Here is a 23,710-nt window from a genome sequence, read left to right as displayed (position 1 = left end):
GAAAGAAAAGGGGGGTGAAAGAAAATGCCCTGATGGTGCAAGCTTTTGCAGGGAACGTGCCGTTCATCATTTCATTACTGATTGGTGAAAAATAGCTGCTTTTTTCCCCTCTGCTTTTAGGTGCCCCAGAAAATTGTACAATATGTGTGCTTTCAGACAGTGCCAGAGGAGCATAATGAGGTGTTTAGTCACAGTTTGGATGTGGTATTGGTAGAAAACAGTGCAGGAACTGTGGGCTGGATTTTCAGGGGAATAGTCCTTGTAATCCAAGGCTGCCTAAATCCCAAGCTGGTATCCAGGCAATAGCGGCACTAAATTCTGTTTGCTTTTTGTTGGGCTGTTGTCTGCTGAATGTTTTTCTCTTCTTGCAAGGTCTGCAGCATGGCTGGGCATTTCGGTGCTGGGGTTTGTTGTTTTGGTTTTTTCCTTTGGTTAACCCTTGGATTCCTCTTTACTCCTTTATTGCAGAGCAGCTCCGTAAATAGGAATGCAGTCTGGTGTAAGTGTGCTGTTACAATATGGAATACAGGGCTGGGAGGGCTCGGAGCGGGGAATCTTAGTAGGGAGTAAAATCTGAACGTGCTGGCATTTCCCTTGCCGTGTATTTGGATTTAAAAGTCAGTGGTGTTCTGGAGCATTCCAGTCTGATGGGAGATACACGTCACACCTAATATCTGCATTTTAGGAAACAAAGATTTCTGTGAGAATAAACGTGTCTGCAAATACTTAAGGATTGGTACACACTGCAAGTTAATTCTATTTTACTGTGTGTGTGCAAATACAGCACTAGGCAGGCTTTAAGATTTCAGAATGGCTGATTGGAAACCTGTTAGGATGCAGGACTGAATGGAACTGGGAACAACACCTTGACGATTGGATCACTTGCTTATAACAGTCTTTTTTGAAGGGTATGGAATTGTACATGAATAAATATGTAGAAGGGGCTGGGCTTACAAAATTATTTTGGATTTGGCATGATTTAGTGTACTATCTGTAATATATGTTGTCATCCCCTGACAGACATCTCAGCATAGCCTCAGTGTTCCTATTTTAAGATTAATTTGGTTTTTCAGCAAGGATAATATCATAAAACTGTGGATTCAGGTTGCTTATTTAGTTCTGAATTTAAATAAGCAAACAGCTTATTTTAATATTAATTTCACAAACCTAATGATAGCAGAACAAAAATATATATGTGCAGTTATTTGCAAAAGAAAATTGAGCTTAAGTTACTGAACCCTAAATGTTGTGTTTTGAACACTAAATATTTGTATTTTGTTGAATGCTGGAGCGGGTTATTTGCAAATAAGTGGGTGGTTTTCAAGATATGGGAGGAAGTTGGTTTTATCACTTTGTTTTAGTGTGAATATTTTCTAGTTAAATAGAATAGGAAATGTATAATTACAGTGTTGTTTAGCTAATGAATTAAAGCCAGCAGATGACACAATATGCAAAACATTTTATAGCAACAATCAGTTTCCAGATAGTTCTCTGTACGGCAAAATTATCAATCAAATAAATGGTGTGAAATATTAGTAATAAAAGTAAGGACGTGTTGTGTGATACTTGCTCTCCTGTATCATTATTAACTGTGCTGCAGATACTGTGATCTGAATGATTTGATGATCTGGGAGAGTTTGAGTGGACCAGGACTTTTTTTTTTTCCTAAAAAAGTTGGAGTTAGATCTGCCCGAGTGTCGAATCCATAGAACCCCATGGGCTGAAGAGACCACCTCCAGGATGTCTCTCTCAGCTTGTCTTGCGTTGGCATCTGTTACTGCTACAAAATATATAGGCTTGTATGAAGGTGCTCTGAAAAGCCCTGACTTGTGAATTTTTCCAGTACCAATGGACAACATGTTACATAAAACTCTAAGAAGAGCCATCTGGAGGGCTTGATTCTGCCCTCAGCATACAACACCTTTTCAGTGTTCCTCACCTTTGGTTTGAATAGAGAGACAAATCAAGCCTACCGAATTTCTTTGAAATGAAACAGAAAATAAAAATATGTGTGTGAAAATACATTTATTTGTTTCTAATCTGCCTAATTAAATCAGCAATGTGATATTTGGTGTCTATTAAAAATGTGGTATTTGTTTTGGTTTTTTCAGGGCCTGGCTCCGAAAATATTTTATGATCAGTGGAAAAAAATGAGGAAGAGAAGGGTGTGGCTGCTGCTGGGAGGCTCTGGCCCTGTAGAGGATCACTGCCTTGTGGAGATGTAGCTCTTCATCAGGACAAAATGAAGCCTTCTTTTAGGTAAAACTGAATTTATTTGTTTAAATTGGAAAACAAGTGAGCATGTAATCCTGTTATTGCTTGTGCTGGTTTCTGAGGGTCGGTCAGTGGTCCTCACTTTAGTTTGGTAGCTGTATTCACACCTGGTTTTGCTCCAGACCTCTCAACTCTCTCACTAATAAGTCATGGTAAGAACAACAAAAACTAGTTTCAGCTCTACAGAATAATAAGAAAAGTGGTTTGACTTTTTGTTTATGCTGAATGACCATCGAGGGACTGATCCTGTATCTTCCAGAGTAGATCTGTACCCACTTCTGGATTTTCATTTCCATGCTGTTAGTCCTCCAGCTGGCACATGACACACAGATATTTCTGTCCATAGTTCTTTATATTATGACCACTTGTGAGAGCATTTTCAGGTCACAATTCTTGTGGGATGAGATTTTGATGGTATTTTTAGTAAAACTGGTTTTTTTTTAAGACATTGCCCTTGTAACAAGTGTTGACAGTTTGTTAATAATGCTGATTTACAATCTTAATTCCATACAATTGATAAAACTATTTTTCTGCAGTGGCATGATTGTAGCAGTCATTTTTTTTTCCCTCTGCTGCTGCAAATGTATTTTAAAAATGTGCAAGTTCTACATGAGAGAAGACAGAGGTGAAGAAACTTCTTTAGTAGTAAAACCACTCACCGGTGTGGTTACAGAATCTGCTCCCACATCTCCTGTCTTACATTTCAGCTCATCATCTCTTAATTATGTACCCTTGTCTTCCTTTGAGGAGCAGCAGCATGTGGGTTGTGGTGAGCTGTTCTCACAGCTCGGGTGAATTGTGAGCCACAAGACCAAAGGCTGAGTGTAGCAAACCAGTATGTGAGTGGCAATATCCCAGGATCTGACACACATCTTGGAATCTCTCATAATTGTTAAGTGGTTTTTGCAAATAACAATGTGCAGATGGGGAAAAAAGATAGTAAGATAAAAAAGGAAATGTATTTACTTGGTAAAACAGTGTCTTACAATTTAGGCTCTTGCTAATTATTTGTGAGGGGGGAGAGTAGGTAGCAAAGTAGCCATGCACGGTTTGAGGTGCTGTGGTGAAATGGGAGTGAGGCACTGGCATGGCTGTGTCAGCCCCTGGCTGAGGAGGGGGTGAATGGCTTCACATCAGTCCAAGGGAACTTGTCTGGTGCTTTGCCCTCTCCTTTGGCCATACAAAGTGTAAGAGTAAGTTACTGCCTTGGGTAGCTCCACAGGCTAATTAATGCCAGGTTTACCCTGACATTTTTTACAAAAGGTTGGGTGGTAAGAGAGTGGAGGATGAAGATAACTAACATGGGTTCCTTCTGGAATACCCTGTCCTTGCCAGAAAGTGGGCCAGGTGGATCCCTTGGCCAGTGGTTTCATCGTAGCTTTGTGCAAATGTCTTTATAGTCGTTCCACCCAGCAATCCCATTTAACACTGTATTTTTGTAGGCTATGTGTAGAACTCTGTTCTTTCAGATTCCTACTGATGTCCCTTAATGATGGACTGATTTTCACATGCTCAGACTGCATGTGGTAAAATAATATATTCCTATAGTATAAATTTACTAGTTTTTTTTGTTTTTGTTTTTGTTTTTATTTAACTGAGTAATTTCCCATTCAGGATTGGAAGTAGGTGAGAGTCAGGCTATAGTTCCTGACTTTCGAACTCTCTTTGCCTTCCCTGTTGCTCATGTGCTCACCACCATAAATAGTTTGACTACTTTGTCTTCATATGTGGCAGTCTCTTGGAAGTCATACTGTTTCAGTCACCTGCCCTTGCAGTCCTGTGATTGCTGTAGCTGTAGAGAGGGAAGGCAACAAGAACTGCAGACAGCATTCTCCAGGAAGGTATCTCCCTGGCAGGTGGATAGTAGAAGGGTAAGGTTTTGAATACAGGAGCCTGTTTTCCTGCTTGGCTTATCTGACATTGCTGCCTATCCTTGAAAGCTTTGGTCAACTTGTCATGATGGCACCCAGGTCTCTTCCCTTTGACAATGTTGCAATATGATCTCCTTAGCAATTATAAAAAAAACATTTACTATGTTTCATATTCACTCAACTTTGTTAAACCCCTCAGTAATCCAATACCCTCCCCTTGCCTGTCAGTTTTGCCACTCTTATTTTACAGCTGATCTTTCTAGACCACTAACTAAAGGTAAAAGTTGATTCCAGCATGACCTCTGCATGCAGCAACTAGTAACTTTTCTTGTGTCAAAGTGTCTTTTCATTCCAGCAGTTTACTTTTGGCTGCTTAGCTGGTTTTTAATCACGATTCCAACTTTGTCATGATGACTGCATTTTCTTTATGGCCTTCATGAGTCACATTGTCAAAACCCTTTTGAAAGGCCAACTAAATAATAATTTCTTCTGTGGGTGCCTCCCAGTGAAAAAAGACATATTTTCATTATGTTAGCAATGCTGTTTTTCTCTCCATTACGTAATCCCTGCTCAGGCATTAAAATTATAATCTTTTAAAGTAGCCTTCCAGACGGTTTACTAAGTCACAGAATTCATTGGCATGTAATCTGGATCATCATTTGTGGCTATTTTTGAGGACTGCTACCCTTTCATTCCTGATAGGAGAGTGCAGATTTTTGTTGGAAACCCTGCCTCCAACCTTGAGCAGCTTCCGAAAGCCTGCGTATGTCCTTGGAGTGGCTTGCCTTTTAATTTATCCAGTTATTTCAGCACTTTCTGCTTTGCTGTCTGCTGCTCTTTCACCCTTTACTTGCAAAAGAATTGATTAATGGGATTTGCTGTTTGAAGGGACCAGAGGGGGGACAATTTGATGACTTGAATATCATAGAGTTTTCCATCTGTATTAAGCCTGATAACTTCTTTTTAACCTAAAAGATACCTTTGGGTCTGTCTGGATTTCTGGACATCAGGAGATAAAGGGGTGTATCTCAGAATATGTGGTAGGGTCAAGATTGCTCCACCCCCCAAAAAAAATTGATTGTACAAGAATTCTGTGTCACAAAGTCATGTTTTCTCTGCTTTCCTGTTCAAGAGAAAGGACATCTCATTCTGTAACTCCGTAGTGGTGTTGTTGCTTCCTATCTTAGAGGGAAAGTGCTGTTGGCTGGTGAGAAGGTGAACAAGAACTGGAAAAGACTAGGAGTTTCCACTGGAAGAAGTAATTGGTATATTGTATTTTTTAATGAATACCCCAGATCAGGAACCCAGCTAACAAGAAATGTCAATATGGTCATACAGGGTGGGAAAGGGTGAGGTTCCTCTTTTGTAGGACTAAACAGCTCAAGGTCATAATCAGCCGTTACCTTTTCTGCAATGTTTTTTGTCCTCTCTCTTCACTCCCTTTGTTTCCCAGTACTATTTCAGACTTGCCAGACAACTGTTGTGCAGTCTTCCTGCTTCTAATGTATGTCAGTAAATTGTCCTTGTGTCACTGGTTTAGTACTTATGCTCCCACTCTCCACTGTCAAATATTAATTTCTAAGTATATTCTTTGTTCTAGTTGTTTCAGTCCAGTGCTTTTGCTTTCTGGACAAGGTACCTCTTTGCCTCAGCCTGTTACAAAGCTTTGCTCAATGCTTATGTTGTCCTTGCCCACCCACTCACCTCTCAGCCCTGCCCTTGCAGTCACTGCTGTACCCTGGTGCTCCAGGACCTTGTTCTTTGGCTCTGGCACTGTTGGTGCGATGATGGTGATCTCGTGCTGATTTCAGCTGCGTTTACCCCAGGTGGGCTTTGTCTCTGCTGCTGAGCTCCCTGGGCCAGAGACTTGGATCAAGAGCTTGCCCTGCCTGCCTGGCTTTATTCCTATTATTTTCTTCTGGAACCTCTAAGATAATGTTCAGCTTCATCAGAGGTGCTACTGCCTGAGGGTGGAGAAGGGAAAATATCTGTCTAGACCACTCCCTTACAAATGCTCTCTTCCTCCCAGCCTGGCCGAGTAACTGATGCTAAAATCTGCATCCCAGTGAGCCACATCCCCAGAGATGAGGAAACCAAGGTGCAAAGCAAAAGCTGGGATCATCCAGCAGGCAAGTGGATTAGAGGTGAGAATGGGAAGGAGGCACTCCTCTCTAACTGGCTGTGTTGCCTCTCATATTTTAACAAGGCAGCATTAATTTAGATGTTTCAAGAGATACTTCTGTTAATATTCATATTAATAATGATGTTCAAAGATATTATAAAAAGTTGATAAGAGGAAGCTTAATAGCCAAAAGAAGTGCTTCTGTAGCCCAATAAAGCTCAGGTATCAGCATATGTGAATTTTCTTAGGTAGCGTACTTTCAGTTTGTTTTTCTTGTTCTCCTCTTTGCTCGTGAACCATCAGGGACTTAGCAATTGTCTACAGCAACAAGCACCTTCTCTGCCCATCCACAGACTACTTTAAACCACAGGATATTTTAAGAATCTCATTTATAATAGCTACAAAAAATTGCACTTTTTAATAACCACTTTAAGACCCCAAACAATTTAATAAATCAACTCAGAAACTTTCAGCAGGAAATATAAAAGGAAAAATTGTATTGAGGTGATAGTTTTCACTTAAAATATTTTGATAACTTTAAAAATTACTTCAAAACAGCTGGCTAGCTGTGCAGAAAATAACCTGGGTTTGAAACAGGAATTTGTACAGACTTTGGCTCTGGAAATACTGTGACATTAAGCTGTGGCAGCTTAAGGTGTCTCTATTTTGAAGGAGGGGTAGTGGGAAGTCAAATGATTTAGTGACTGAAGAGAGTTGCCACTTGCATGAGCTCCATCCCTGGGGATATGACCTTTTTAATCCTCTTTAGTTAATGTATTGGTGATCTTTACTTAGGCAGAGTAAACAGTGCTGTTCTGAACAAAGGGGAGGTCATGCTTCCTGCATTACACTCTGACCTTGGGGTCGCGGCCTTTGTTCCCTTCTCAATGGGAATTGCTCTCAGAGGGCCACCACCAAATGGAGAACTAATTTTGGCACGTGCTGGCAGAGAATGGCAGAGTATCAGGTTTGCCTGTGCCGACCCTGAGCATGGAGTGTGCCGCGGTCTCAGCCAGAGGAAAAGTCAAACTATTTCAAAGAAGACGTATTAGCTCTTTAATTACCAATGGCTGTGCCAGTTAATGCCTCCTTCAACTAAATCTATTGCTTGGGTCTTCCCCCTGTAATTCAATTGCTCTATTTTCAGCCTTTAAACATTTTTTGTTTTACCCCCACTGGATTTTTTCCAAAGGAAGAAGCACATACTAGTGAAAATTAGTGATTTTTTCCTCTTAAAAGTAAGTGAGAAACCGCAATTGCAGCATCAGACTTGGGCCTCTGAGGTCCTTGTTTCTCAGCCATAAGGAAACATGATTCTGTGTCCCAGCAGATAGCATCCAGCACCTTTTCCATAACTTCTTGTGTTGCTTCAATACACATGCAGGGCCCTTTGAGGCTGAGCACAGGGTACTGAGCCAAAGAGAGCTAGGACTTCCTCATCTCTATCACTAATTTTATGCAAAAATGCCTGGGCTTTTTTCATTTTTCTTTTTTTTTTTTTTTGGCTTGTAGCTGGTGGCAGAATGTGATGCACCTCATTTTTATTTGCTGTGACTAGGGAACATATATAAACATGGAAGCTGAGATAAATTATCTGGAAGACTCACTTATAGAAAATCATCACCTTTCACCAAAGGATATTGGTTATTTTTCATCTATATATTCTTCTTTGCTCAGCAGTAAAATCTGTGAAATACAGTTTAATTATTTTATGATCAATAACTGTAAACACATATCTTTAGTCAACATACTGCTTTTTCACATTTCTTCGTTCTATCAAAAAAAAAACTCCAAACCCAAGATAGCCCTAATTGCTGGTGACAGCCAAGTTGTGTAAAACTCAGCAGGGTTGGAAATGAGCACAAGAGATGTGAGTGTACTGGGGGAGCTTATGTTGCCATCACAAAAAGAAGTAATTCTTACAATAGTGAGCTTCAAGGCTTCTGTGGCGTCAACATGAATAGGATAGAGGTAAAAATATGTCTTTGTATTCCAGTCAGTTCAAGTAAAACATTACGTCTTCAGTTTTCTTGCAGTTGTCTTATTTAAATAAACACTTGTATTAAACTACTCTTAGATTAAGAAATGAGTTCTGTAATACAGCAGAATGAGCTCTTCCAACAAGAGAAGTGGCTGAGCAACTGAGACGTGGTGCCCTCTGAATGAAAAGTGGCATTCAGAGCTGAGCCCACCGTGAGCAGCAAGTGATGCTGAGTGCAGCAGTGCTGACACAGCCCTGCTGTGGCCACGATCCCTTACTGGAAATTCCCAGACTCCACTAGCTCTAGATTTTAAGGGCAACCAGGTAGGAAAGGTACATGTACTCCACCCGTTTTCCAAGAGAAATAATATTGGCAGTTTAGATATGTCTCATCCTCATAGGTGTTACTTAGTTATAATAATGTGTTTACAAATGAAAATACGAAGTCCGCTCCCTTTCACTGTCTTCTTGAGTACTAATACTGCTTTTCTGTTATCTGCAGGATTTCAGAGACTAGAGAGAGTGTCAAGGCAGTGTCAGCTGCATTAATTTGTAATTTTTTTTCCTTAAAAAAGGATATGGTTGTGCTTTCTTTGGAGGTAATGAGCTGTAGGAGAATTTTAAAATGTGAATAGCAGCTTGGAGTTTAAAAGAAAGAAGTTAAGACAATACTCGGCCAATATTCAAATTTTAAAATACATATTTTTCCTCAGTAAGATATTGGAACCTTACAATAACTATAGCAAGTGCCTGATGGAAGGGAAAACTAATTTTTCTCAGTGTGTGGAATATTTCAGCATTCAATATGATACTCTAGGATGCCATTGTAGAAGTGCCTCTTCTGAGGCACTTCCTTAGTGAGGGAAGCCTTTTGGATTTTTTTTTTTGCTTTGAATGTTCCTGACTCAAACCTTTCGGGACTTTTTTCTTTTGCTGTTTTACTGTTAAAAAAAAAAAAAAGCTTAATCTCTGGCAAGATTGAGATTAACAGAATAGGCAGAGAATAGTGTATATATTTTACTGTGTGAATATGATTTCTCAGCATTACTATTTCCAGCACTGATTTCTCCAGCCAGTGTACCTGGTAAAGCTTCATGGTAGGTAAGACTCCTCTCATTTTCTAGACAAAGATGTTACTGAAATTAGAAATATGAGCTGCTAAATTCAGTATGAAAATTAATGGCTTTTTCTCTTAAACAACTAGTGTACACCTGACTATTCTGCTTTTAAGATTAAACGGTTTCTATTACCCTGCTGATTTCCTTGGTCCTTTGCACAATGATTGCAATATAACAGTTTAAGGAGAGAAAACATGAAAAATTAAAAAAAAATGGTGCTGTATTACATGGGTTTGGTCAGGCTTTAGGTGTGCTATGGAAATTATGGACTCTATTTTTTATATTCTGAAGATAAACATTTTTCTAAATGTTGGGCTGCTGGATAGATTCAGGCCCAGTGTAACTCACCAAAATTCACTCGAAGTGAGTGCTTATTTGTCTGATTTGTCTTATGTAAAAATCTCTTCTTCTGCATCTTTCCATGGAATACTTGAGTAAAAAGAAGTATGTGAGAGTTTAAAAAAAGCTGCATGGGTAGAGATATCTGCATGTCATACATCCATGTGTGTGTGGTTTTTAAATTAATATTCTGGTGAGCAGAAAATACAAGACAGACATCAGTTGCACCTGTAAAAATAAAAAGGCTGCTTCTCTGGGAAACTGCATTGCTCTGTTTTTCTGTGGTAAGAGGATACCATCCTTATGCTTTCCATGGCCTTAACCCCTTTGGAAAGCAAAATGCAGGAGAAGCTCAAAATGGCGTTCTCTGTTAGGGAAAGGCAAAGGCAGGGGCTGGTGTTGCGCAGTGGTTCACTCACGAAAGGGCCTTTTCCAAGAGATTGCCAATGAGTTTCTTAGCTTGCTTAAGATTTTGGCCGTTCACTGACCAGCAAAGCCTCCACAATAGCATAGTAGACCTGGTATTCCTATAAAAATGTTCCCCTGCATGTGTGGGATACACGACTCTTTGTGTAGCAATGGGTAAAGTGCCGTTTTAAAGCAAAACTGGGATTTTTCTGTTGTAATTCAAACGTAACCCTTTGTTAGTAATCTTTAGGCTATATTATAAAAATATTGTGATTTGCACTGAGCAGTATTATGTAAACTGAACTCTGAGAGTGTTCCCACTTCCTGGGCTGTGGCAGCATGAGACTGTGGCTGCACACACACACACACACACACACACGTACCTGTGTGCAGGTGTGCCAGCCTGCCCCTGCGTGCAGGAGGGACAGAGGAGCTGATTTGGTTGGAATGGTTATTGGGGGAAGTTGGAATCGGGTAATTTTATTTCAGATAAATGCTGGAAGTAATACGGGCTTTAGACATCAATTTTGATTTTGATACTTGGCTTCAAAATGGTTTGAAAAGCAGCTGTGTTTCTGACTGAGTCAGTGAGACTCTCCACGTTGAATCCAGTCTCAATGTCCTGTTGCCGAGAGGTAAAAAGTCTGGGCTTTTTTCCTGCACAGTTTTCTTACTAAGTTCCTTCTTAGGAACTTAGCATTAGAAAAAACACTGTACAGTTCTCTTGAAATTTTTGGTGGACAAAGAAAAATTCATTGTATTATATTTCTGTTGATAACTTTTTCTGGGAATATAAATTTAAGAGTTGATCTTTTAATATTTCAGTGCTTTGGTCAGCCATATTACATCTCCAATAAAATGTTTTTTTGGGCCCAAAGGAAAAAATGGTTAAATTTGCAACTTGAAACTTCCACAGATAAGTCACTGATATCCCCTGGAAATTTTTAGTATTCTGAAAAGGAAGTGTTTCTAAACAAATGAAAAATATAGTTCACTGAATAAGTCTGGAAGCAGCTTTTCCCAATTCCCCCCAATTCTTTTTTTTGTTTGTTTGTTTTTGTTTGTTTGTTTGTGATGCCAGTGTCAGCATTTATACTGCACTTTATTAGTGGTGACAATGTAGCCAAAACTTCACTGGATGTTTCTAAGACCATTTGTGTTGGTTTTGTGAGGTTGTAATAAACTGAACTGAAATCACCTTTACTAAATTACGGCATGCATTTAATCTGTGTAGATGCTGGTTCATCTTTTAAAAAGCAAAATGGAAAATTAGGAAAAAAATATTTTCTGCATTAAGCTTCAGGTTTGCTGGTAATACCAAAATTACCCACCCTTTTAAAACACATTTTTCACGCTATTTGATGCAAAGATGGTATAAATCAGGGTGTCTCCCTCTGGTCTTTCTGTCGGATGGGAGAGTGTGTAGAGAGGATGGAGTGCCTCAGTTTACCTCCAGGCATGCATCTGTCTGGCACAGGAAATACGCAGCCACATCTGTGGGGTATACCTGGCTTACTGAAACTCAAACTTTGCACAGTCCTGTTCAATTTGTAGGCATCCCTTCCAAATGCAGAAATGCATGAAACTTAATAGTGCACGTGGGGCAACTCCAGTAAGTGTAACAAGACAGACAGGAAGGAAAAAAAGCTCAGATGGTTCCCAGGAAGACAGTTAATAGAACAAAAATTCTACAAAGTATTGACCTTTTTTCCCCACCTATAAATTATACCTGCAGCTGATAGAATGTAGAAGCCTGTATTTGTCTGCCAGATAAATAAGTGAATACTTTCAGTAGATTCATTATCCTCTTGACACTATATTTTATTATAACAATAATGTATCATTAATGTTCATGTGAGAAAATTCTTTTTTCAAGGAGAGGGATTTAAATTTACCTGTGTTACCATGTAAGATTCCAGTGACACTTGGATAGCCAGGCTGGACTGATCAGTGCACCGTATGGACCATATATTGTAGCTTTAACGCACTAAAGAGAAGCGGGAACTTGAACTGCACAGCTGGAGCTGGCCACATAAAATAGACCTGATACTGATGCTCAGCTCATAGACAGATCATGCCCTGTGAATTCTGTATCCACAACCATTTTGGAGTGCGTCTGTGTGTGCTAAGGAATTGCAGCTGTGCTGTCCATGTGAGACCGTAATGGACGTCCCTTTTGATTTTCTTACAGTTTATGCAAATTTTTCAGCTTTGATAACATTTCACTACCAAAAAAACACAGAGGAATTTGTGGTTTGTCATTTTTGTTCACACTGCAGTTCACTTCGTTAGGGATTGTTGCACTATTTTGTTATTAAAAAAAAGATACTTAATATCAGAGAACTTGGGTCACTGGACAGCTCTTGAGTAGTATAAAAACCTGTAACACATTTACAATATAAAGGTATTTTAAGCCTCTTGTAGACCTGAGAAATTGTAAGTTTTCATTTTGTATACTTGTTTACTTTTTGCAGCTTATTATTATGTAAAAATCAACTTTTTTTTTTTTTTCCCACAATGTGTTCCCTTTTTCTTCCCCCTTTTTAATATTACATATATTATTTTTTTTGTAATCTCCGGCAGCTCTTTCTGTGAGGCACTGAGCAGAGGATTCTCAGCAGGAATGCCTGTAGGTGAGGGGAAGGCTGAGTTTGCAGCCCCACGGCTCGTTTTAGGGCCGTGCTCGCGGGGAGAGCAGGAGTGCCGGGACAGCATTCCCAGCGGGACAGGCAGGCACGGCAGCGGGGCCGGGAAGGGGTCGCCGCTTACCTGCGGCGGGGCCGGGAAGGAAGGAGCGGGGCCGGTGATCCGGGCTAGGGAACCCTCCAGCCCGGCATAACCACGGACGGGGACAGGGCGCTCCACCCGATCCTGCCCCGGGCTGGGACTTGCTGCTGCTGCCCTGCCTTGTCAGCAGTGGGCACAGGCAGAAAAAATAGCACTGCCCTCTCTTACAAGCTCTGTACAGCAAAAAAAAAAAGGGGGAAAATGTTGGAAGATAAACAGAATTGCGTCGGTAGCACCCTTAAAATCCTGCTGATGCAACGCCCCACTGAATGCCTCCTTTCTTAAAGAAAAAAACCTAAAAAAACACCCACTTGTCGTCCGGCCAGAGTTTCACTTATGTTGGTACCAGTTTAATGCCAAGTTTTCCATAAAACATTATTGTTAAAATACAGTGTACGGGGGGAAGTGTTTTTGCAAAATGCTTCATGATGATTTGAAGGGAAGGGTGTGGAAATATATTCAGCTTGCCTTTACAGTTCATATCTTTTCAGAATTGTCTGTTTGGGATTTCATGTTTTCCCCCCATAATTTAATACACCACTGATCCACTGGAATTAATGCAAGTTATGCAACAGTAGATAGAACTTTCCCAAGTAACCTGCCTGCTGTGTAAGTGCTGTCCTTTCTCTGATGTGCACCAGCTGTAATCCTACAGAGTGCCTGTGTTTCCTTCGGGAGCGATGGGCAAGACTGCTTTGCCTTCATAGATAGATTTTGATAATTATTATTTTTAATTCCTGGAGAGTGCCTTTAAAAAGAAGAGCTCTCTAAATGTTAAGTAAAGCTATTTTTGGCGATGAACTGGAATTATTTTAATGGTACAAAAAACCAAAAAGAATTTATACTTTTCTGGATAACTTAATCCTAAAAAATAAGTTTGATTGTATTATTTTTTTAAAAAATGTACATGATAACGTTTTATTAATTATTTATTATTTATATTTTTTATTATTTTATTAATGACTTTTTAGTTATATTTCCTGGTGGCTGCTAGATTAAAAACCACCCCATACTGAAAATTAGCTATACTGTCTGGAAAGCAAAAAAGTCTGTTCAGAGGTGACCTCATTGTGGATGTCTGTATCACATTGAACTGAGACCAAAGAACAAGAGATGCTACTCCGAGTTAAAATAGAAGCAAATGAATTAGTGTTCAGCAGGAGTATTTATAATGAGTTTCCAATAGGCAGAACTTGTGATAAAGGGAAAGAGAGAGGTTATAGAATTATGTAATAATATAAACTGTGGTGTGAAAGTACTGGCTTACTACTGTTTACATAATTTGAATTTATTCAGGCATACTGAATCTTAAAATAATTTCTCCACTTCCCTCTTTAGAATTCCATTTCTATTAAGTGAAACTTAGCAGTTGGACTTTGTGTAATTGTTTTCCTCTTTCCTGAATCCTTATTTTTTAGTACTGTGGTAACCCAAAGTTAGACAACTTTCAATCCAGTTTCCCCACTGTGGTGACATATAGAATGTGGTAAGATATCTCCTGGAGCAAGGGCAGCTTTGAATGGGAGAATAGGACTGTACTTGTGTAAAGGCGAGGCACTTTTAACTCTCCAAAAGCACCAGAATTGTCCCTGTTAGGAGTGGGCAGAAGCAGGGAGGAACCGCAGCGGTTTCCACATTTATACAAAAGTGAGAAATCAAGGGTAGTATAGAGAGTAAAGAAAAAGGAGATTGTATTTTATATAGAAAGCATACAAATAAATAAGGAGCTAAAGGTAGTGTCTGATAAAAGGGTGTAAAGTCATTCAGAAAGCTGATTAAATACAAGTGAAACACTGTGAATTAAGCTCCTTGCGTAGTTAAGTCCGATCCTTCCCTAAAAAATAGGTCTACCTGTCATTTTACATTGGCATTAAAAGTTGTTGCCTGCACTCTAGCATGTAATCTCTCTTCTTCTGTGCAGGGTTAACGTTCTCATTTGTGCATGTTCTGTTAAAATAAATACTACCGGAATGTCATGCCATTATTTTTAAACAAAAATGATAAGAGTTTTAGCTGGACATTATGGCTGTCTGCTGCTAAGGCTCTTATGCAGAAATTTTGCTTGCTTTTACTTTTTAACCACCCAGAATTTAGGCACACATATCCTCCGCATCCAGAGTCTGTATGCAACAGAGACCAAAGTTATTAGAGGGGGTCAGAATTAGTAGGTGTCATTTTACCAAAATTAAAATTTGTGGGGAAGTTACTGTTTAAATATCTTGTCAACTATATCCTGATAATCTTTACTATGCTTTTACTATAATTCCCTAAAATAAATATTAAAAACATTTAGTGGTTTCACACCATTAAAAAAAAAAAAAAGTTGGTAAGGGTAAACCATAAAACATATATTTGGCTTACAAAAGAAATGTTTCTTCTCCTCAGAATGCCAGTGGTTGAACATTTTCTGGAGACCTGAGGCTGGATGGGAATGTGTAACAAAGATTCCCTAAATGTGGCACTGCAGGAGTTATTGGAGCTGTGGCATGGCCAGCCATCTCCAGGAAAGCCACACGTGCCACCCTGTGCCTCTGGATGTGGCTGATGCTGTTCACTTTGGGAGCAGAGGGGGTAGGAGTCAGGCCTGGCAGCAGGGAGCAGGGCTTGGTGGCTGTGCTGCTCCCAGCCCAGGCAGGGCTCGCCACGCCAGAAGCTGTGCCTGCAGCTCCAACGGCTGCTTCACGACCTGGGACACCTTGGGCATGGGATGGAGCCTGTGTCACCATCCTGGCCACAGCTGGTCAGTGAAATGCTGCACTTTGAACAACCGTATGAGACTGGGGGAGAAGGAAGGGCATCTTGGAAAGAATCTGACTCTGGAGCTCTTTGCTCCATTCCTCAGGATTCGGTGTTGGAGAGCAGCCTCTTTGGGTGGGATAGAAACTCACGCTTTGAGTTCCATTGCAGTTTTTCCTATCACCTCATGACCAATATTTAGAGGAATAAAATATCAATTAATATATTCTTTTTCCTGAAGAATATTTTATAAACTCTTAGAAACACATCATATTGACTTTTCCAATCAGTTGAAGCTGCCTAGATACTATAAAAGTACATCAGGAAAGCAATGACAGCATAAGCAAAATCAATGGGAAGTAAGAGGGACAACTATGACTTTCCTTAAGTTACTGTGTAATCCCTTTTTTCTTACGGTAACATATTTTCCACAAAGAAGACTCTTCAAGGTTGAATCCAGTACAGTCTCCTCCCTCACCCTTCCTCCCCCCCACCCCGTGTAGGGCAAATCAAATGCTTGACAACATTTTTTGTTAGGAGAGCACATGAAAAAAAATTTTGAATATACCAATAACAGCAAAAGTCTCTATATTTTTATTGCAAGAAGGAGATTTCATTGGCTGGGTGAAATGGCGAGATGTGACGCAAAAGGACACTTGGACGGTGGAAATGCTGATGTATGCCAAAGCAGGCACACCAAGAAATGCTGTTGCTATGAGAGAAACAGAGGGAGAGGGAGGGAGGGAGGGACAGACCGTGAGAGAGCAACTTGTGGAGGCCTTAGTTTTCCTTTTTGGCTTAGAGCAGAGAGGCTGCAGTGCCTCCTGTTCCTAGCAGAGAGAGTTTAGGAGCTTCCAGTGGGTATTTTCATCAGGCTGAGCATTTAGAGGAAGGGAGGGAGAGGAGAGATGCAGGTCACCTTAGAGTACAAAAGCAATTGAAAAGTAGGAGGCTGTATGTACTGAGCCAATGATCTGTGCTATGATAGATATACAAATTAGTACGGCAGATGAAGCAGCTTAGCTCATTATCCACCTGATGGTACTGAGACTTACAATTCAAAATGACAAAATTAAAATGCAGACACACACAGACATATATTTATAATGACCCCACCTTTTCATCTTAGGAATTATCCAGCTGGGATACCGACGTCTCCTGTGTAACATTCTTGAAGAGCTGCAATAAATTCACCTTGTGAGTCCATTAGCCAGAAAAGGGGGAAAATAATTTGCAGGAATTTTTTTTTTGTCTCTCTTCTTCAGCGAAGGGGAAAAAAGTTTGTGCTATGAACTTAGCTGAGCAGCTTCTGGAACGTGAGCCAAAAGGGGCAGGAAGTTGTTTTACAATAGCGTTACAGTGATCTGCCACAAATGGAAAAAGCCAAATGTTGGACTCGGCAAAGAGCAAAAACATCCTTCTCCCCCTCGCTTGCCTCCTCTTGCCCCGTAAGAGAGAAAGAAGGAAAGGAACACTGAGCTAGAGGTTCTTTTTCCTTTTTTAATTACTGCTTGTAAGTAATGGAAAGATTATCTTACTTGCATATTCCATGGCAAGCACGAGGGAAAGAAGTATCAAAGGGACGTTTAAAAAAATGCACTTGGTAACTAGCAACGGGACTTTTGGCACAATTCCTTGAGTTTGCTTTAGGTTATGGAGGGGGGGATGGGAAGAAGAAAAGCAAGTCGATGCAGTATGTTTTCTTTAAAAGAGGGGGGGGGAAGAATGGAGGAGAAAATAGATAAAACTTTTTTTTTTTTTTTTTTAAGGAAATGTGTATTGATCCTCTGAAGCCGAATCCTCAGGCATTTGTGGCCCGTCCTTGCAGCCCGGTATGTTTTTTGTGAGTGTGTGCGAGTGCTCTCAATCAAACAGCAATCATGGCAGCTGTTTTTCTTCCAGCACAGCAGTTGAGCTGTCTCGCCCAAATGCTTATCAGCTTTTGACTCGGTGCCAATAGAGTTATAAGGGCCAAGCAGCCTGAGCTTGGCTGTGCAGCTGGTTTGGAAGTAAGGGCATGAGAAAACAAAATCACAAAGTTTTTTTGTCACATACAGTATTTACTTTCTTAAATAGCCATTTTCAGCTGAGTGGGTTGGGGCTGGTTTTGTGCGTGTGTGTGCTGCAGTCCGTGGTCCTTGCGGACTGCTGTGCGACACAGAGCCGTGGAGGTACGTGTGAGTGTAATGGGGAGCCTCTTCTCTCCGTATGAATCCCGGCAATACGTCCGTAGAAACCACCCCAGCTTCCCCTCCCCCCAGTTAAAAGCTTCATTAGCCGCACTGCCCTGTCAAGCATATTGCCATAGCGTGGGTACATTTACGTTCCAGCGCAGCGCCTTTGCTCCCACCGCTCCCTCCCTCCGGGTCCCCATCGCGGCCCGCGGGGGTCGCGGCGGGGCCGGGCTCGGTGCCGTCCGTCTGCCCATGGCTGCGGGGGATGGAAGGAGCCTGCCCGCGCAGGGCCGTGCCGCTTTCATCATCAGCTCCAGCCCGCTGCGTTTCGCTGGCTCATGTCCTCCTCCTCCTCCGCCAGACTGCTCCAGTCGCTCACAAGGGGGAGGCCGGACTCTGGAAAGGCGGCTGGTGCTCGCATTCCTGCTGCAAGGGCCTCCCCTTCAGACGGCCTTTGCCAGAGCAGAACTTTTAAAAATGCTGCAAAGAGGATCTTCTTTTTCCTCTGCTTGCTTGAGCCCTCCTCTCCTCTCCCAGCGTTCCCGACTGGGGCTGGTTCTCGCTTCTCCTGCGTTGTACATCCTAATGCGGCGGGCAAAGCGCCCAGGGCTCGCCCTCTGCTCGTCCCTTTCCCCTCTCTCCCTTTTCCCTCTGCTCAGGAAATGGATCCCTTTGGCTGAGCAATGACTCTTTGCTCTGGCTTTGCTGGTTCGTGTGCTCTGAGGATGAAGCCTTTTACTTGTGATTTTCCTCCCCTGACTCCCAGTGCGCAGTGCTGCTCAGGGAACGAGCCTCTCTCTCTCTGCCTTTCTCTTTTATAGAAATATATTTTTAATAGCTGTAAGTATCTGCGCCATGTGAAATAGGACGGGTGATATCCCTCCAAACCCCTTGTAACTGGACCGTGGCTGGAATGGAAATATTGGGGGGGGATAGGGGGTGCACAGGCTGTTTCGTCCTTGCAGATCTCCCCCCGCCCCCTCCTCTGCCGAGGAAGGAGAAGGGGATGTGCAGTAAAATGCCGTCTCTGGGACAGGTGCCAGCTCCTAGACAAAAGAAGTAGAATAGGCGGTAAAGAGGTGTGTGTGTGTGGGGGGGGGGTGTTGGAGATTAATAGGCAACAAAAGTAGGAATCGAAAATCTCTGAGTGCAGCGCTGGCGAAAGGGCTGGTGCCCGATCGGCCTTTTTGCTGAGTATTTTCTGTGCAATAGGTGGGAAGGAGAAAGTTGCGGCACACTTTTTATTCCCGTCTCCTCTGCAGACATTTGGGAGCGTGAAGGGAGGGTGGAGGGCGCCTTTTTTTTTTTTCCCCTCTCTTCTTCTTTTCCCTCCTTTCTGCTGAATTATTCATAGTGTCAGTGGTGAAGCCAGGACTATTAGCATGCATCAGACATGCTGTTTGTCTGTTTGCTAACATTCTTCATTCAAGACTTGTTAACTACCAGACAAGCTTAACACGCTTCTCTTTTTCCCCTCCCCTCCTCTCTCCCTCTGTCTCTCCCCCCTCCCTCTCGCCTTCCCTCCCTCCCTCCCTCCCTCCCTCCTCTCGCCTCTCCCTTCCATTCTGCCTGCCCTACTGCCTTGCCTTCTTCCCTTCTCCGCCGTCCGTGCCACCCTCGCAGCCGCCCATTGTTGCCGCGGGGCCGGTGCGGATTGCTGGGCGAGGCCCTGCCCGGCCGCGCCGCCCGGAGCCACCCGCGGGGACTGCGGAGCCACATCCAGCCCTGCCGGGTAAGCTGCTCCCGCCGGGGCGCGGGGGATGCCAGCCGGGAGAACCAAGTTTGGGAACTACGTGGGGATCGGCACATTGGCTCGCGTCTGCCTGCTCATTTATGATTAACCAGGAGTGCGGATCAGCCCGGAGAGCTCCGCGCTCGTGCGGGAGGATTGCTTTGCTGGCGATTAGGGATGTGTTAGACTTAGATTTGCTATTGTTGCTGTTTTTTAGGTTCTCTTCTCCTTCTCTATCGAGTCTACCCCTCCCTTCGCTAGGCTGTTTAAAACCAGCAAGCTTCATTTTCTTAGCAGACAAAGGTCGATCACAGCTTTTATTTCTGAATGCAAATGTTCTAGGACTTGTGCCAGTCCTGCCTTCATTGAGCACAATATATAGCTGCTTTCCTGAATGGCGCTTCCCCCTTCCCTTCGAGAAAAATAAAAATAGAAGGGAGCTTCAGAGAAGAAACAAAGTTATCCGGTGCACGTTTTTTACATTTATTTAATATTTCAGCCTGTGTGGAGCATTATTAAGCATCCCTGTGCAGAACAGCTCCAAGGCAGCCACCAGCCAGTGCGTGGGGTGTGTTTGTAGGGGCACACACGAGAGAGGGGACGCGGCCGCATTGCTCAGCTCCTGGCTCTGCAGGTAACTATGTGATGATCTTCAGGCATTGTATCTCATCACAGTTGTGCTTCCTGATTTTCCTAGCAACGTGAATTTGAACATAAGTGTTTCAGGGTTCATATTTAAATTTTGTAATACCTGGAATTGTTCGGGATCAGTTTATAATTGCTATCTTTACAATATATTGTTTAAAACTATTTTTTGAGGCCTTTAAAAGTCCGTAAGTGCCATAAGTGTATTTTCTTTTTCTCTTCTACTTGCATGCACAGGCACATGCTCACGCATACTCCCACTCTCTTCTGGTGTTAATGAAGGAATTTATTTTAAGTAGAACACTTAAATATTAGAATAATGCCATTTATAGACCAAAGAAGCATGTGGACATAGATGTTCTGAGTTAGGCACAATTTGACAGTTAAACGCTTTGGATTTATTACTACTATGAAATTGCCAGACTTAATGATAATACTTACTTTGAATTCTTTATGTAGACGAGTCCATGTGCAAATTAAAGGATCTGGAAATGAATATATTTTAAAGATACTTTACAAGGAATCTATTCTTTTTGTATATATTTCTAAAATAAAAAGCATTTTGTACACTGGAAAAAAATGGGACACTTCTGTAAAATATTTTAATCTAATTTTATTTACATTGAGGATTCAAAGTAAATAACTAAAGAAATGCAAATAAGTTTGGGGGGTTTTGTCCACAAAACAAACAAAAAACTCCCACAAAATAATTGGAAAATACCTAGTGCTTATACACAAATAGTTTTAAATTCAGGCCATTGACAGCATTGTATCAAAATCATCTCTGTATTGGCTTTGCATTAGAAGTGTTTTATGGCAACATAAACTGAAATACAACTCATAACTGTAAGTAGTAAAAGAGTATTTATTGGCCGATCACTCTAAAAGTAGCTGGAGAATGTTTTAGTGAGCTGTGTAGATTAAGAAAGGAATTTAGGAGCATATGGCTTGGTGATAGCTAAAATTAATTTCTTCGAAGGAGTTTTTAGAGGCCCGTAGTAGCTACACAGCACAATGCAGATAAAATATTAGTTGAGGGTTTTAACTTGCAGTCGTTATAAAATCATAAACTGCTGAAAACTCCTCAGTGAGAAATTTCAGAGTACTCGGTGGTATTGCTCCTAATGATACTGTTTATCTAAAGAGGATTTTTTTTTAATCCTTAAGTTGTAATACTTGGGGGGCTGTTTTGTTGCTGAGGACTAGCAGTTAAAGGAATAGAAAATTGCTTCTGGTGTATTAGTTCATTATTTTGTGGTGGCTTGCTAGAAATGATGTCTCTAAACATAAAATAAGCAGAATTGCCTGGTTCATTTTGCAGGGAGGATTTCTGTAAGCATACTGAAAATGAACATAGCAGTGCAGAAAGACCACGTGCATGTTAATTGAAGAGGGATTAAAATCTGTTCATTAGATTGGTGATTTCCAGGTTTCAAAATTAAAATTATTTTTAGTCTGTAACTTGAAATACAACTGCAGATAGAACTATTCAGCCCCTCAGATGAATGCCTTCAGGAATTATGCACGTGAACTGGAGCATTTACATTTTGAAAGTGTTTTGTGTTGGACTGCCAAAATTCTCGTACAAATTGTTTGGTGCATGGAATGAAAAATTAGAAGCATAGATAATACTTTGCTTAATTAAAATACTATTTTTTTTAATAGCTGGCTAGGATGAAGTTTTGCATATTTTCAGATAATAATTGAGGGAAACAGTGAAAATAATCTACGATGCACTGTTTTTGCTCCCAGCTCCGTCCTTCTCACTCATCCTCCAAATGGATATTTGTCCTCCAAAAGGATATTTTAGGTGTTGCTGATATGGTCCATTCTTAAGCTCCCACCTATCTTAACCAAAAATCTGTCTTTTACTGAGTGATAGTGAGGCAGGGAACACCAGGGCAAGGTCCATGTTTTTCAGGCCTGGCAGGAGTGCCGTGCTCCATGCGTGGCACGGTGGCGATGCGGGGGGAGCGGGCTGATCCCCGGGGAGCGGGTGCACAGCCCAGGCAGGAGGGCTGCCATGGCATCCTCACTATCAGAGATGACAAGTGGGGTGTCTGCCGAAACTTTTTAAAATTAACTGCGGTTCTGTCAGATGCACACTGCCAGGTCTGGCCAGGGTGAGAGAGATTTTATTATAGATGAAGGAGAGGGAAAAGGGAGGAGGTGGAGAAGAAAAAGGAAAAGGGAATGGAGCTGGAGTTAGCACTTTCAGATACACTGTGGGTGCCATCCCAGGTTCTCATCTTCTTGGAATATAGTGGATCAATAGAACTGTAAGGCTGGGTTGTATTTTGTGGGGTGTGTGGGTACAGCACTATCTTCTCCAAATATGTACCAAGTATCCATAAACATTTTGTAGGAGCTAAAGAGAGATAAAAGGTGGAGTGGAAGGAATGCTTTATTATTATCCAGTTTTGTTTTGAAAAAGAAAAAAAATATTTTTTTAGGGTGGGCTAATTCCCATCCACTCAGTGCTTCAGCAGCTCCCCTGCGAGCAGGAGGGGTTCTGTGCTGTGCTGGCCTTCGCCCAGGTGCCACATGTTCTTGTGGCCCTATGGGCCTTGGCAGGGCCTTGCATCACCGGGTCTGCCGTGCACACGGGCACATGGGGCAGGGCAGGCCTGTGACCCGACCCCTTCCCTCAGGAACATGGAAACGTGCTCTAATGAGGCATTTTCCTCCCAACTGCGTCAGTCACCCACAGCTTGAAGCAGGTGCTGTAATCAGCCCTCTCTCCTCCCCCTGTGATGGTGGTGCTCGGGCAGGTCCAGGATGCATAACAAAGCCCCACTGCCAGACAGTTCCCATTTGGATTTACGGTGCCTGTACCTGGCGGGGGGAGAGGGGATAATTTAGAGATACGATTGTATGTCTTTGTTTCCCAAATAAGACAGAGGGTAGAGCGTGTCGCTTCGTAGCTCCATGGGTGTTGGCGCAGCCTGGGTGCCCGAAAGGGCATCTGATCTTCGCAGAGATAAGTGCTCGTGTGTTCGAGGTCGTACAGCTAGCTAGACTCAGTGGTACAGCCAGGAGACAGAAAGTTGAAATCCCTGTAGCCAGCACAGTAGACATTCCTCAGCAGCGTGAGCCCAGTACGTGGAAAATGGATGGGTAGATGTTTTTCAAGTGCACACGTGCATTTTGCAAGTCCTAAGCTTATCCCACTCTAAATGTACTGGCTGTGCAAATCTGTACTTGTTCGCGTGTTGGACCCCGTACCTGATCCACAACAGGCTGAATTCTGTTGGGTTTGAGGGGCTTTGGAGCAATCCTCCTCTACCAGATACTCACTAACACAGTCCGTGTGCGCATTGTGAAATTGCTGAGAGATCTGGCCTGTAACTTCTCACTAGCGAGCAAACCAGCTTGTGATTTCCTTAGAAATGATGCAGAGATCTGTCCTCTGCACTCACACAAGATATTTTATATCTTCCGTACCAGTAGGATTTACCTATATTTGACTTATGATCTCCAAAATAATACATAATTCAGTTCAGGATGCCTTCATTTGTAGATG

At 41.9% G+C, this 23,710-nt stretch overlaps 1 long non-coding RNA gene across 2 annotated transcripts in view; it reads left to right on the top strand.

The window, feature by feature from the left end:
• The first annotated feature begins 356 nt into the window (after positions 1–356).
• LOC126644247 (uncharacterized) overlaps positions 357–23,710 on the top strand; it is a 90,196-nt gene continuing 66,842 nt past the window's right edge. Inside the window, exons 1-6 of one of the 2 annotated variants that reach the window (XR_007629890.1) lie at positions 357–499; positions 2,112–2,259; positions 16,766–16,833; positions 17,406–17,468; positions 19,434–19,542; positions 20,042–20,176. This is a non-coding gene — a long non-coding RNA (uncharacterized LOC126644247). The remainder of the gene's footprint in view (positions 500–2,111; positions 2,260–16,765; positions 16,834–17,405; positions 17,469–19,433; positions 19,543–20,041; positions 20,177–23,710) is intronic. The other variant, XR_007629891.1, reaches the window with a different exon arrangement.

The sequence above is a fragment of the Myiozetetes cayanensis genome, unplaced genomic scaffold (genome assembly GCF_022539395.1).
Source record: "Myiozetetes cayanensis isolate MyiCay16 unplaced genomic scaffold, myiCay2020 scf3, whole genome shotgun sequence".
Classification (NCBI taxonomy): domain Eukaryota; kingdom Metazoa; phylum Chordata; class Aves; order Passeriformes; family Tyrannidae; genus Myiozetetes; species Myiozetetes cayanensis.
The sequence above is the reverse complement of the archived record's forward strand: the minus strand, read 5'-3'. Positions and strand labels throughout refer to the sequence as shown.